This window comes from Mesoplodon densirostris, chromosome 1 (assembly GCF_025265405.1).
Source record: "Mesoplodon densirostris isolate mMesDen1 chromosome 1, mMesDen1 primary haplotype, whole genome shotgun sequence".
In the NCBI taxonomy this organism is placed as follows: Eukaryota; Metazoa; Chordata; class Mammalia; order Artiodactyla; family Ziphiidae; genus Mesoplodon; species Mesoplodon densirostris.
In genome coordinates, this window is record NC_082661.1 from 103209242 (window position 1) to 103224972 (window position 15731).

General features: G+C 56.8%; 1 protein-coding gene across 4 annotated transcripts in view; it reads left to right on the forward strand.

Moving 5' to 3' along the window:
• The first annotated feature begins 12478 nt into the window (after positions 1-12478).
• The window catches only part of TBC1D14 (TBC1 domain family member 14), a 104474-nt gene continuing 101221 nt past the window's right edge, over positions 12479-15731 (forward strand). For 2 of the 4 annotated variants that reach the window (XM_060106319.1, XM_060106329.1), the window contains exon 1: positions 12988-13074. The gene's annotated coding sequence lies outside the window, so the exon portion shown is untranslated. Of the gene's footprint in view, positions 12535-12987; positions 13075-15731 lie in introns of those variants that run through there. The other 2 variants (XM_060106300.1, XM_060106310.1) reach the window with 2 other exon arrangements.

Sequence of the window (15731 nt, forward strand, 5' to 3'; positions counted from 1 at the left end):
AAACGGCTCTCAAGCTTAAAAATCAAATAAGTTAGAAGTGGACAGAGTGAGCAGCAGTCAGCAGTGGTGCCTAATGCTGAACAGTCCAGCTGGCTCCAAAGGAGGCGTAGCAGGAGACGTCTGGGCCTCCATCCCCACCTGTCTCAGAGACAGGAGCTCTGCTGGCTCTGCACCATCTCAGAGCCCGGCGTGTTCTCAGCCCCTGCACGCAGGGCATGCCCCCTCCCAGAGGCAAACACGCACAGCTGCTCAGCCTTGCCCTGTCTGGCCCGGGGAGGGTTCCCCATCAGCACTCTAAACCGAAGTCCTGCTGCTTGAGAATGGAGTGTAAAATCAGTGTCCAGCCCCTCCCTGGGCTGCCCCACGCCTTGCTGGGCGGCAGATGTGGTGGAGAAGAGGGAGCCTTCCTTCCACCCTTTCAGACCCTGGGCCGCCCCCCAGCCACCTGGGCGCCAGGGGAGCAGCGCTTGCAGGCTCCACGGGTCGCAGACCTCTTCTTGCCGCTGGACTCTCGTTTGCCTCCGCCTGCCTGCATCCCTCGAGGGGTGGCTTAACTTCATAGATGGCTTCCTCCTGGCCTTTCGAAGCTGTACTGTCAAGGCACCCAGACGTTCTTGGCACTGCAGACAGTGCGATCTTTGCAAACTGCAAAGCTGACCTCACCGCTCACATTTACCCCCTCTCTTCAGCCCCAGCCATGCTGGTGGACCCTCCCCACGGTTGCTCCCGCCACCACCACAGGACCTTTGCACATGCTGTCCCTATGCTGGGCACTCTTTCCACCCCTTCCCCGACTAACTCCCACTGGCCTTCAGGTCTCAGCCTCCTGGACCAGGACAACCCCCTTCCCCCAACCCCAGTACATGTTTTGGTGACACGTGTCACAGTTTCCGTATCTCTACTTTGTGTGACTATTTGATCCATGTCTCCCCCCCTAAAACCACAGGCTTCACGAAGACTGGGACTGTGCCTGCCTCTGCTCCCCATGAGCCCCTCACACTCAAGATGGGCGCTCCCGGAGGATGTGTGAACCGGGGCAGTGGGGGGTTAGTGTAACCTCCCTGCAGACCTGTCACTCTGCTCCCTTGCACCACCTTATTTTAGTAAAGATTTAAAAACTCTGATTATGAAGATAAAATAAGGGGCTTCCCTGGTGGTCCAGTGCCTAAGACTCCACGTTCCCAATGCAGGGGGCCTGGGTTCGATCCCTGGTCAGAGAGCTAGATCCCACATGCCACAACTAAGACCCTGCATGCTGCAACTTAAAAAAAATAAAAGAAAAAGAAAGAAAGAAAAAGATAAAATAAGATTATAGAAATTTTGAAAGTTAACAAATTATAACATGTATGTGGTAAAACCCCACCACAGGCTAATTTCTATAGGCATGTTTCACAGTCAACATCATTCCATAGGTTTGATTTTACACCCAGTGCTTTCTGTGGAAGTTCACAAAGCATTGTCTCACACCAGGAAGATGTTCTAAAACCTCCGTCAGAGAAGCAGCCCCGCCTCCCTAGACTCTCCGGAGACCATTGGGGCTCGAGAACCACTGTCATTTATGCAAAAGCAATGCTTTGCCAACTATCTCAGATGAACAGGCAGGCTTCGTGGAGAAGCAGGCGCCTTCGAGAAACTTCACTTTTTACTGCAGGGGCCACAGCCCAGAAGGGGTCGGATTAGATGTTCTAAGGCCGTGCCTGGCCATGGTGGGTCCCAGGCAGGAGAGGAAAAGGCTGGCTGGGCTCTCATCTTCGCTCCTGTAACCCTCTCCTCCCTGGGCCTCAGTTTCTGCATCCGGAGAGCAAGAGGTTGGGCTGTGACGTCGGAGGGCGATAAAGAGAAATGAATAGCTTACGCTCTGCTCATCGTCACACAGCAGCCGCTGTCTACCAAGCACCTGCCGCCCCGCCGGCTACAGAGCTCCACATTCACTGCTGCACTCACCTTGTCCCACGGGGGAGGGAACGCTTTTTAAGCTCTATTTCACAGATGAGGAAGGTGCAGCTCACAGAGGCGGCTTGCACCGTATAAGCAGCAGAGAAGGACTGCATCGGGGCTGTCTGACTGTTACTCACAGAGGGTAGTCCGTAGGAAAAGAAGACAAAGGGGACGTCTGAGTGGCTCACATGTCAGTGGTTCTCTCTGGAAGGAAGGGTGGCAGGCACCGTGTATTTTCTTCTGTGGACTCCTCTGCATTCACCAAATTTTCCGTGGTGGCTATTACTCTCACATGGAGCTAAAGTAAAAGTTTGAAAAAAAAAAATATCGTTTTACACGTCTCCTCTATAAACTGAGAAGAGATTGTTTCTGAATCATTTCTTGGTCCTAAGCTTTTACCACATGACCTGGCACGCACGAGATAATTTGGTAAATATTTTAGTAATGATAAAAGATCCTTTTTTTTTAACCTGTAAAAAGTACCTAGGGCAAAAATCACACCACCAGCCAGTTAACGAGCAGGAACCCAAACTACCTGGGCCCTCACCCCTTCGAGGGCCACTCAGGGTCTCTGTGAAGATGCTTTATATCTTCTGCAAACGGAAGGCCAGGCTTTCCCTCTAATATCTTTTTTTTTGCTGCACTGCATGGCACGCAGGATCTTACTTCAACAACCAGGGATCGAACCTGCGCCCCCTGCAGCAGAAGCTCAGAGTCTTAACCACTGGACCGCCAGGGAAGTCCCTTCCTCTAATATGGAAAACTCATAAAAATGCAAGTGCTGGGCTTCCCTGGTGGCGCAGTGGTTGAGAGTCCGCCTGCCGATGCAGGGGACATGGATTCGCGTCCCGGTCCAGGAGGACCCCACATGCCGCAGAGCCGCTGGGCCTGTGAGCCATGGCCGCTGAGCCTGTGCATCCGGAGCCTGTGCTCCGCAATGGGAGAGGCCACAACAGTGAGAGGCCTGCGTACAGCAAAAAAAAAAAAAAAAAAAATGCAAGTGCTTATCCCTGTACATCTAAAATCATCCTTGTGAAATTCTAGCTTGTCTCACTCCACACACACGTTAGAGCTCTGTCTGTGCCACACACTCCATGCCTTAGGTAAACCGCACACCTCCTGATGTGCCCATTTCACAGATGAGGAGACTGAAGTTCAGGCATGTTAAATATGCCACCCCATCGTCACACTGGGTTGGGGTGCCGACCCCAGTCTCCTGGCTCTTAGCCTGGGCCTCTTTCCTGACCCCACGTGGTCTCCCTGCATAGGCCTCTGGAGGGGCTCAGGGCGGCTTCTTGGGCCCCTCCTATGTCTTCAGTGTAGATGTCTGCCGGGAGCCTCGATGGGGCGCTGAGGGAGGCTCTGTGTCCCCCAGAATGTGGGCCCGGCTCAGGGTTCCCTGGCACCCCCGCTCACCTCCTCTAGGTGGTGCTGCGCCTGCCCCTTCCACACGCAGAACCCCACCTGCCACTGCAGCCCCGCCTCTCCCCAGGGATGCACCTCCCCACGGGCTCCCACGAGCCCAGGGAGGTGGCAACAGTCATCCGCATGTTACAGATGAGGAAATCAAGGCTCAGAGAGGGCAAAGTCAAGACAAGCCAGTGCCAGACGGGTGTCTCCAACCGCCACCATGTGCTGGGGGAGCAGAGGCGGGCAGAGCAGGGCGGCCCGGCCCTGCATGTCAAGGGCAGTGAGAGGGTGCGAGGCAGTGTGGACCCGAGCGTGCAGTCCGCTCTTTCTGGAAGCTCGGCTGGGCAGTTTTGGCAAGAGGTGGCAGCAGCTGGGAGCAGGCCCCGGAAGTGGTTTGTCTCCTTCTGGGACAGGAGGCAGCTAAGCCTTGCATGGGCCCAGGGGAGAAGCTGGAGTTGGGGACAGGAAAATGGGGACTGGCCCTGCATGCGAGGAGGCCCCCAGGGAAGGCGCCCGGGGTCTGGTGGACCCTGAGGGAGTCCAAGTGACCAGCTTTTTCTTTCTCGCCCCTGAAGCCCAAACCCAGCTCTGCTCAGCGCCCCAGGGCAGCCCCAGGCCCATCGTTTCTGGACGTCCCACCCAGGGAGTTGTTGTGCTTGTTGGGTGAAGCCTGGATCTCCCTGGAGGGCTAGGCCCACTGGGATTGGGGATGCCTGGAGGGGGGACCCTGATGCCTGGAACAGCCATCCTCAAACTGTCCTGAGCACTTCCTGTGTGCCAGGGTTAGGCTCACAGCCTAACGGGGAGGCAGGTGGACAGACAGTTCTAGAGGCCACTGACCGGGACCTGAGGCTACGTCAAGAGGGCCCAGAGAGGGATCTCCGGGAGAAAACCAGAGGCCGGGGTGCTCAGCCTGGTCCTCCTGTGGCTCCAGACAGCACACTTCACGTGTGGCCCTTGGCCAATCTCTTGGCCCATTTTAGAGTTTAGGGGCAGCTCCTCCCCCAAGCCCAGCCCCACCCCCACAGGGCAGGAGGAGGACTGGACCATCCGGCGGGTGTTGACGACTGAGCGCGTCCCAGGCCAGGCTGCGTGGGGTTGGGAGACCCCTAATCTGGCGGCTGCCACCCCCTCGGATAATCTGGTTCACCTGCCACGTGTCCAGCACAGAGGGCCACGGGGGTGAGCAAGGGGCTCCCGGGCCTCTCAGGAGGGCGTGGCCAGCTCTGCCAGGTGTGGGAGCTGGGAGTGGCACGTGGCCAACGGGACCAGGGTTGTAATGGCTGGAGAAGGCAGGAGGGGGTCCAGGCAGAAGGAACAGGACAAGCAAAGGCGGGCTCTGTGCAGCCAGGATTGTGACGTGTCTGGAAAATGCCAGTCTGGATGGGAAGGGGGCAGCGAGGCTGCAAGGTTAGGCTGGGGCCGGATCTGGGAGGGGGTCCTGGAGAGATTGGGGCTGGTGGCCTGGTGGCTGTAGGGGGGTGGGTGCAAATGAAGAGGCAGCAGTTTGGAGGTGGATCCGCCCCCCTCTGTCTACTTGTCACCCTGGCTGCTACGCTGCTTCTCTCAGGCCCACACACCCTCACCTTCACCTCTGCAGGCCTGTCCTTGGGAAGTCCCCCCGCCCAGATTCAAACAAGAACAAAAGCCTCGCAGCCAACTGTCTCCCAGCCATGAGCTCACCCTCCGTAGGAGGGAGTGGGCAGCCAGTGCTCAGAGCATCAGCGCCACCGGCAGAAACCCAAGGCTTTTCCTGGAGACTTCTGAGACCTTGAAGGGCAGAGGCAGACCTTGTTCAGGCGCTCACCGGGTATCAGCTGGGCATTGGAGCCTGGCGCAGAGAGGCTGCCTACAGTATCTGGGGCTTGGGGGTGGACTGGCAGCGGGAGGGAAGGTCTCCTGAAGGGTGACACTTAGTAGTGGGGGAGGAAGGTCAGCCGGCCTGGGGCTTCTGTGAGGCCCCTCAGGGCAGAGACCCAGGGGTGGGGAGGCTGAGGCCTGCTCCCTCCCCAAAGAGGAGGGGTGGCCGCTCTGGTTGGGAAATGGCAAGGAGCCGCCAGGGGTGTTTTTGTGAGAGCTAAGAACATCCTCCACTCCAGGTGCAGGACGGAGGAAGGACAGGGGCTGGACTTGTGCTGGGACATTTAGGAAGCCAACTTCTGTAGCCAGGAGGGAGCTGGGCCCAACTCTGTGTGTGTGTGTGTGTGTGTGTGTGTGTGTGTGTGTGTGTGTGTGTGTGTGTGTGTGTGTGTGTGTGTGTGTGTGTGTGTGTGTGTGTGTGTGTCAGGAGCTGTTGGTTGGTGGGTGGATGAGTTAGGAGAAGATAGGGGCTGCGGTTTGGCAAGAAGAGGAACATGGGGTGCATCCAAGAAGGTTCCTCTGAGGTGGGCAATACCTAAGGTTGGCTCAGGATGGAGGAGCAAAGGGAGAGGTTGAAGTCGCTAGGTCAGGGTGGGTAGATGCGTCAGGAAGAAAGACAACACGTATTAAACCCCTCCCCCACCTGAGGTATGTGGGACACCCCTTCCTCTGAAAGAGGAAACCGAGGTTCAGAGAGGTTAAGTCACACAGTAAACACCAGAGCTGGGATTCCAGCCCAGATCTGCCTGACCTGAAAGCTCACGTTCTCTCCTATCATCAACTGCTTCTCAGGGGCTGGAAAAAAATGGGGTCTCTTGTGGAGGGGCAGTGGGGAAGGAGGGGTGGGGAGAGTGTGGCATGGGCAGGGCCTCACCCCAGGTGTCCCATCTGTCACCACCAAACAAGCACCACACTGTATGTTACCTGGAGCCAGACGGCCTGGTTGCTAATCCTGCCTGTGTCCTTCGCAGCTATGGGGCCTTGGGCACGGAACGTTCCCCCGCGTGAGCCTCAGTTCTTCTCGGCGACATGGGCGACTGTGAGGACGAAGAGGGTAGACACACACTGTGCAGGGCTCAGGCAGGCTACGCTCTTACCCCCTCCTCCGTGTGGGCCCTGGCTACCTGCTGGGGACCTGGGGACTGCACAGAGACCAGACAAGGCAATAAGACATCTGGGAGGTGGCCCAGGGGCTGCTGGAGCCCTGCACGGCCTCGGGTGGGAGTTGGGTTAGAGTCGGGGATGCTGTTCTTTTTTTTTTTTTTTTTTTTTAGCGGTACGTGGGCCTCTCACTGCTGCGGCCTCTCCCGTTGCGGAGCACAGGCTCCGGACGCGCAGGCCCAGCCACCATGGCTCACGGGCCCAGCCAGTCCGTGGCACGCGGGATCCTCCCGGACCAGGGCACGAACCCGTGTCCCCTGCATCGGCAGGCGGACTCTCAACCACTGCGCCACCAGGGAAGCCCGGGGATGCTGTTCTGAGGGTCAGAGCACCTGGGGTACCATTCTGAGCCACACGCCAGATGGGACTAGGAAGTAGAGGAGAAGGGAATCCCAGGAGGTCCAGGCGGAGGGCAGAGCAGGTGCAAAGGGGAGGACTTGACAGAGTTCGAGGTGCTTCCGGGGAGCCTCACGCGTGGAAGGGGCGCGAGAGTTTCCCGCAGTGGATGATCGGGCGTGAGAAGCATCTGCATCCCCTGCCACCTCTGCCCTCTGCACCCATCTCACGTGGCTCCCACGTGAGACCTGATCCCGCAGCTTCTAAATCGGGTTTTGCTTTCTGAGGGTGGCGGCAGCAGAAGGCAACGGGGCGATGCCTTTAAAAAACAAGGCTATTTGGAAAATTCCACTGTGGTGTGCTGTAACGCAGAGCCCCACCCCCATGTGCTTTCTGTGGTTTCTTAGCACCTAGAGTCTTAAGGCCTCCAGCCCTGGTTTCCTCTTAAGCATCAGTGAGCCGCAAGCCACAGGGGGTCCCCTGCACCACACCTCCCACCACCATCCCCATCGTCAGGTTGTGCATTCCATACTTTGCAGGGTCTGTTGGTTTCATTATAACTTACTTCCTCCAAGCAATTACTTGGGATGCTCTGAGAATTAGTGACCTTTGATTTGGGCACCAGACCCCACTGGTTCAAGTGTCCCCAGTAAAATGGGGCAAGAATACAGCATCATGGGGCTGCTAGGGCAGCTAGAGACGCTGTTACAGATGGTAGAACACACAGACCATAGTCACAGGGCTCTGTGGTCAGCAATCCCATCACAGCAAGTGTGTTTGGCTGTGCATTGATTACCTAACCCCCTGGAGCACGAGTGTTGACACTGACAAAATGGTGACAGGACTTGTCTTGCTTTGGTGAGAAGGGACAGGGTGCAGAGCCCTCATCCGATGGCCTCAGGTTACTATGCCTCTTGAATCCTGTCGGTCACCCATCAGTCAGCATCTTAACACATCTCATTATAAATAGAATAATATTTAAATAGTAATAATAATATTACTATTATAGTAATAATAATATAATAATAATATTACATTATAAATAGAATAATAATATTCCAGGGGAATTCCCTGGTGGCCAGTGGCTAGGACTCTGCACTTCCACTGCAGGGGGCATGGGTTCGATCCCTGGTCAGGGAACTAAGATCCCACAAGCCACGTGGCGTGGCCAAAAAAACAAAAAACTATAAATAGAGCATTCGTTTGTTGCGGGAAATCTAAAAGTTTCAAAATACATAATCAGAAGGTAATCATGTGTGTTCTGATATCATTTGAGTGTTTCTACCTGTTTGTTTCTGTGGATGACATTCCATATTCTATGATTATATTTTATTTAAAATTCAGTATCACTCTTACAAATTATGCATTTCCTCTTTGCTATAATAAACTACTTGAAGATTTTTAAATTTTATTTTATTTTTAAAAATTAATTAATTAATTAAATTTTGGCTGCATTGGGTCTTTGTTGCTGCATGTGGGTTTTCTCTAGTTGCGGCGAGCGGGGGTTACTCTTCCCTGCGGTGCGCGGGCTTTTCATTGTGGTGGCTTCTCTTATTTTGGAGCACCGGCTCTAGGCACGTGGGTTTCAGTAGCTGTGGCACGTGGGCTCTAGAGTGCGGGCTCAGTAGTTGTGGCGCAAGGGCTTAGTTGCTCCGCGGCATGTGGGATCTTCCTGGACCAGGGTTCAAACCCGTGCTCCCTGCATTGGCAGGTGGATTCTTAACCATTGAGCCACCAGGGAAGCCCTAAAGATTTTTTAAATGGCTGCATAGAAGTCTCTCCAGTTAGTTAAGCTTCCCCCATGGTTGGACATCCACATCATATCCATTTCACCATTGTAAGTAACACTTCAGTGAGCATATTTTTACAACAGTCTTTGCCTGAATTTGGGGGTATTTTTAAAATAAGGACAGCTCCCTTCAAGTGCACTATTAGATGAAAAGGATTCAGTGTGTTATAATTTTCTCTTTTGCTGGAGCCACGCCTTCTCCCTTTTATAAATGTGCTATAATACTTCTAGGAGTTCCACCTCCCTGAATTCACTGATTTTAACCTCTGCAGGTAAGAAACAGGTAACTGCCCTTGTTAAAACTGAGTAAAATACGAGTTGATGGTCTGGTTGTGAGGGTCTGATGCTGCTTCTTTGCAGCAAACCGCAGAGGTTCGTGGTGACTACTCTGGTTGTTAGGACACTTTTCCGTCTCTGTGTCTCTGGCCGTCTTCTCTGGGCCTGAGGTTGCTGGAAGGCTTACCTCCAGCTACCTGGGCTACTCTTGACTTTGTTTTTTTTCCTCATCTTGATCAATTTTCAGAAGCAACAAGGCAAACCCAAGTTCCAAGCATTGTGTCCTAAAAATGAGAACTTCCATCTCCACAGTGAATCCCTTTATTCCAAGGAATGAAGACAGAAAAGATAGGTTTTTCTGGATTTCTGAAAGCCCTTGGACCAGAGGAAAGCTCTTTTGAAATAAATGATGGTTGCTCAATCTGCCTCTGCTTGGTGGGGACGGCCCGCTGACACTCCCAAGTGAAGTGTGACCACCGCCACCGGTACTTTCATTCTCACCCTGGGCCCCCGGTGGCCCTGAACAGAAGCTGGGGGCAAGGAGGGTGGGAGGGAGGATGGCGAGTGGGCAGGAGCTTTTGGACAGTGGGGGGCAAGCTGTGAGAGCCAAGCTGAGCGGCCTCACCTCACCGCGCCTGTTTCCTCACCTGTAAACCAGGAGTCAATGTGCCAGTAGGTGTGGTGATGGGGTGAAACAACCAGCACAGCATGGGGCACCTGGGAGGGCTCACGTGAGTGCAGGTATGACAAAGGTTTATTCACGCATTCAACAAATGCCTCCCCCTCACATTCCGGGGGCTGGGGAAGAGTCGGGGGCAAAATATGCTTTTGGGAGACTAGAACCCCACATCTCCCAGAAGAGGTGCACAGGGGGTTTGGCAGGGCAGAGGCTGCTGGCCAGGGTCCTGTGCCCACCCCCTTCCCCACCTGACCTTGGGCCCCTCCCCATGTCTGTCTCTGGGCCTCACTTTCCCCACTGAATAATGAGAGGTGTGGGCTTGAGAACTCATAAGGGTCCCGCCAGCTCTGACACCCTGCTGGTGATCCTTCTGGGGTCTGCCCCGGTCAGTTCCTGTTGTCCTGGTGAGGGGATGTGAGTGCATTTGCGAGGTGCCACGTCTGTCTGCCCCTCAACACGGGGGCTCCGTGGGCGCAGAAACTGTGGGCTGTCAGTCACTCTGCTGTTCCCGGAGCCCAGGGCGCCGGCACACAGTGGGCTCAGGGCTGCCTTCTGTGGGACTCGGTCACCCTGGGAAGGGCGTCCCACTCCTGCTTGGCGAGCTTGGGGAAGGCTCAGAGGTCAGGCTTGAAGAAGTCCCTCCGCGGGGTCCCTGGAGAATCTTAGCATCTCTCCTCACCTTGGCGGGTTGACTTTCTCTACGTTATATTGCTAGGAAGAGCTCCCTCAAATATGCCAGAAACTGACAAAACCAGACAGCTGGGTTTTTTCTTTTCTTTTTTGGTCGTGCCGTGTGGCTTGTGGGATATTAGTTCCCCGACCAGGGATTGAACCCCGGGCCCTCAGCAGTGAAAGCGCGGAGGAGTCCTAACCACTGGACCACCAGGGAATTCCCCAGACAGTTGTTTTACATTTAATCCTCACACAGTTCGGGAGGCGGAGATGCTCAGAGCCTTGTTGAGATGGGGAAAGTTGGGGAAGGGAAGGGAGGGAAGGTTTCAGGGCTTATCCAGGCCAGGCTACCACCCATCAGTCCTGTGCCTGGAACTGAGATGAGGCACCTGCAGGCCTGGTGCTTCTCTACATCAAGTGGCAGCTTTACAGCCCCCAAAGGAGCGACCAGGTGAGAATCAGTCTGGGAACCTGGCGGTTAGGTCTGCACAGGGGAGCCGGGATGGCTTCCCCTAAGCAGGCAGCGGTGAGCCAGCAGAGGGGGACACAGCGCTGACCACCCTGATACAATTCTCATCTCCATATCAGAGACAGGGGCTGGGAGGTGCTGAGGTTCTGAGAGGTGACATGAGTGCCCACTGCCACGCAGCTAATCTTGTTCACTGTATTTTTAATTTTGTTAGGCTGAAGTTGCAATGAGGATTCATCCAGAACACTCCTGGGTGCTGATGACAAGGGGTAAGAAATAGGTCAAATCACACTGAGGGTGTTAAGTGACAGATGGGCTCCAGTGGGGAGCTCTGGGCTGGGGCAGGGGGAGGGACGGGAGCCAGGGAGGCAGCAGGGTGGTGAGAGGGTGAGGAAGAGGCAGACAGAGGGCGCCAAGTGCAAGCCCATGGACCACAAACTTCCTCGGTTCTGGATGTAGAACAATGGTTCCTGTCATCGTGGGGTTTTAAAACCTTAAGACCGACAATGAGGACTCCAAGGGATTTGGGGAGTCGAAAAGAACACTGTAAAGGCAGATTTATTAATCTGATGTATTAAATTGCTAATTAAGTCAGGCCTGAAGCAAGTATGTACTTTCCCGCTTCCTTAAAATAAGCTCAGGAGGGCACACTGCGGGGGGCTTGAAGGAGACCTAGTATTAGTTTTACTTAAAACATCCAGAAATGTAAGCATTTATAAAGCCTCCATTATGCCCTAAGCATAATAGAAGCACTGTGAAGGGTGTTAGTGTATTCTATTAACAGATTTCCTTTTTAAAGTTCTCACCCCTCCTGCTATCAGAATAGGTGCTAAGAGTTATTAGAGCTATGACCCAGGCAGGAGAAACAAGTCAGGGGCTCTTCAGCACAACGCTAATGACCACAGCCCAAATTAATCTTCCATTGCATGCTTCCAGATGCTGTGATGGAGAGATCACCCTTCCTGTCCCTGACGGCCCTGCTAGATGTAGCTGGCTGTCTCTCTGAGGTTTCCTCTGTGGTAGTTCTGGCTGTGACAGCCTTCAGGGGTCCTGGTTGGCAGGAGCCAATCCTAGCTTGGAACCCAAGCCTTTCGGCTCCCAACCACTGGAGTCTTTCCTCTTGCCTTGATGTCCTCAGAATATAATATTTCAGGCTCAGGGAACATACCAGTAAACAAGATAAGCCCGGTTTGGCTCAGGGAGCCTACATTCTACGAGGGGGATGAGGTAGGGGTCAACAGCGAGCGAACAAGAGCTTTCTTATTCAGGACCTTGCATGATCCTGGAAGGCGGTCTGGGGCGGGGCATCTGGCTTCTGACCCCTCTCAGCTACTGACCAGCCCTGAACCTTGGGTAAGTGACTTCATCTCCCACTCTGTACGACGGTTTTGATCACAGACCCTGTCTCTGGAGTTTGTGCAATATTGATGGGAAGTAATGCACATGAACGCTAGGCCAACGGCTCCTAAACTTGTCTGCACATTACACAGCTTCCAAAACTGCACCTTACCTCCAGAGACTGATTTAGTTGGCCTGGGGTGTGGCCTGGGCTTTGAAATTTTCAAAGATCCTCAGGAGATGCTTAAGTGCAGACAAGTTTGGGCAGGCACGGCGCTATGCATTGCGTAACAGCTCGATAAAAGACAACTAACAGAAAAGCCCGTTTTACAGATTAACAGACTAAGGCCCGGCAGGGAAGACCTCAAAGCGACTTTCCCGAGGCTATACGTCCCGGGCCCGAGCGCGGATCTTGCCCACCTGGCCTCTCGCCTGCGGCCAGGTGGGGGCCCGGCTCTTCCTCCCCCGCACACCTGCTCGGGGGCAGGGGCGCCCATCGATGCGCTCCGCTGCTCGGCTCCCCACGCCTGGTCGCTGCCCGCTCGTGCCCCTTCCCCCTCCCGGGCGCTTCCCACTTCCAAGATGGCCGCGGGTGGAGCCGACCAGGTAAGGAGGACCCTGATGGGTGTCCACGGGGTATCTGCGGGCATGAAAATCCCCTCAGGCCTCCCTTCGCGGCTCCTCTTGCCCTTCGGGAGAGAAAAGGTCCGGCAACGCCGCTCCGAGGCCGGTGGCGGGCGGCCGAGCGGGCCGGAGGAGGGGCAGCGGGACGAGCGTCGACTTCGCGGAGCGGCGGCAGCCCGGCTAGCCGAGGCAGCCCAGGCGGAAGAGAAGCCCGCGCAGGCAGGGGGCGGGGCGGGGCGAGGGCGCGCGGGGCGGGGCGAGGGCGCGCGGGGCGGGGCGAGGGCGCGCGGGGCGGGGCGAGGGCGCGCGGGGCGGGGCGAGGGCGCGCGGGGCGGGGCGAGGGCGCGCGGGGCGGGGCGAGGGCGCGCGCCGCTGTTGGCTGCGGGCGGCTCGCGGGCACCTGCCGGCCCGGACCGTCGTCTGCAGCGCCGGGTGTCTTCGCCGCGCAAGTTGCGGGTCCCGCAGGGCCTGGGCTGCGGGCCCGCGGGCCCCGGGGATGGCGTCGGAGCCGCGCTAACACCGGTACTGAGGGCCTCTGGCGAGGGCCGGGCCGCGAGGGAGGGAGGGCGCCGGGGCGCGCGGGGCCGCTGCCACCTGCTGCAGCGTCGGCTGGAGCGGGGAGGCGGCCTGAGGCGGGGCGGAGCTGGCCGCGCGGGTTTGGGTCCTGCCTGCGCGCCCCCTCGACGCGCGGCCGCCGCTTCCTCCCGCGCCGGGGGAGCGCGTGGGGCACGGGGAGCATCGCGGGGCCCGGGGCCGCTCGGCTCGCCCGCTCCTCGGTGAGACGCGCGCCCCGACCCCCTCCTTTCCCGGAACTTGAGGAAAAGTTTTCCCCCTCAGATGCGCGGGGCTCCCGGGCCGGGAGAGGAGCCGGCTCGGCGCCCCCCGACCCATGAGAGCCCCCACGGCGTCGGGGCCACCGAACACCGGGATCCCGCCGCTTCGGAGCCCCCCAGCCGCCGGGACCCCCTCCACCTCAGGGCCCCCGACCCTTGCGACCCCCGGCACTTTGCAGTCCCCGACTCGCCGGAGCCCCTCTCCCCACACCTCGGAGCCTCCGACCGCCTGGAACCCCCTCCACCTCTGGGTCCACCTGGTAGCTCCCGACCCCCTTGCTTCTCAGATCCCTGTTCTGGGGCCGCAGACGCCCCCCTTCTCTTGGGACAGCCTACTCCCCAGGCCGGGGACTCCCTTTTGCTTCAGGGGCTCCCGTACCTGGACTACAGCTCCCTCAGCCTCAGGGACCCGCGCCTGGGGATGCTTCCCAGCGGGAGGCTGAGAGGCAGGAGCTGTATGGGGACGGAGCTGCCCCGAGGAAGGAGCGGGGTGGGGCGGCGGCTCAGAGCTGGGGGGCTGCGGCCACCGGGAAGGCTCCTCCTCACGAGGCCGCATCGCCGGCCGGCGGACCCCAGACCTCGCGCCTGCGCAGCGGGCCACAGGCAGCCGCGTGTGTTTCAAAGTTGCACAGGCGCCATCTGCTCCAACTTGGACGTGGAAGTGGAAGCTTGGCTTTGGGAAGTTCTGTGGGCAGGAGGCTCCTGGGCACGGACTCACACCCTTCGTTTACGGGGGAGGGCGGTGTCTTGGGGCCAGTGTCTGCAGGCTGTTGGCACCTCGCCGTTGTCTTGGCCGCCTTTGTGGAGGATGGGTGGCTGCTGGGCACTGTTAGGGGCTGTGCATGGACCAGGCCAGACCTTACAGCAGTCCCTTCCTCTGGCCCGGTTTATCTGGCCAGTACCAACCCGTGTCTCAGGTTTGGATAGGGCTTCTTCCCAACTGCTTAGCCCCTGTCCCACCTGGGTTGCTCCGCCCTCCCACCCCACAACCAAGGCTGTCTCACTACTCTCTTGGTGGTGGTATGTGTGACCCCTTGAGACCGTGGGCTCCACCTGATTTCCAGCCCTCGTGAGAACCTGGCATGTTCTTGGGGCTCAGGGTTATTGAGTGAATGCACCCTTTGGGACACATCGAGGGCGGTCAGGTAACCGGTTCAGGGTCACCCAGCTGGAGAGAGGCAGGGATGACATTCACTCTGAGGCAGGTCACGGGGCCAGGCTCCCTCATCTCGGTGTCCTTCACGGCCCCAGCAGGTCCTGGCAGGTCCCTGCTCAGCACTTTGCGTGTCGCCGAGCTCGCGAGACTGAGTGTTTATAGGCTGCCCCCAGCCCACCCTCTCGTGCTCCGCATCAGGGCTGCCTCACCTGCCCTCCGCGGGTCCCTGCAGTTCCCCTCAGGCACCCTCTCTCTACTTCTCCACCCCTCCGCCCTTCCACTTCTCCATCTCTCCCTCCCACTGCCCTACTCCCCTGTGTCCAGCGGGTGAATTCCTGCCTGTCATACCTCCACTTCCCCTTGCTTGTGCTCTGCTGAAGACCTATCAACAGAGAGGACACAGCTTATCAGAGCAACGTGTTTAAGAATCTGTCTTCCCTGTTGGTCAGAGCTTCTGACGGTCACGTCCTCACCCTTAGCACAGAGGATGCCTGCCCAGCATGGCGTGGGTGCTCACGGAGCTTTGAGACCTTGGAGAAGATTTGTCATCACACCAGACATTTATACCTAATATGTAAAAGAGGATTTTAGGAAAATGGGTACGTGTTGTCTGTTAATGTTTGCTGTAGGGAGGATATAAAGTTTCTAGGGTCTGGGTTTAGAATTCTAGATTGTCAAGTTGGAAGGACCTCGGGTAGCTTGGCTGGGCTAATCACCTCATTTGACAGATGGGGAAGCTGAGGCCCAGCGCTTGGTCAGTGCTGCAGCGGAGGTGCAAGGAGAGATGCTGGTGACAGGGCGAAGCCGTACAGTGAGGCTGTGCAGACTGGCTGTGTCTGGGCTTGCTTATGCAAATGAGTTGCTAAAATAGGGGGCCTGAGCTGGCTGGCCGTGTGGGGTGCCCGGGGAAGAGTGATGCCAGCCAGCATCTTCCAAGGCACGATTCTAAAGGCTTTATGTGGATTTCTTCCCCCCATCTTGTCAACTGCCTAATGAAATAGGGTCTATTATTGTCCCCCTCTTACTACGTGGAAATTGAGGCACAGAGAAGTTAAACTAGTCCAAGATCACACAACTGCTAGGCGGAGGAGCCAGGATTTGAACCTACGCGGTCTGCCTCCAGAACCTGCATTATTTTTTCCCCTTGTGTATTTTAGTTGTAAAACTTTTCTATTGAAGTCTAACATACA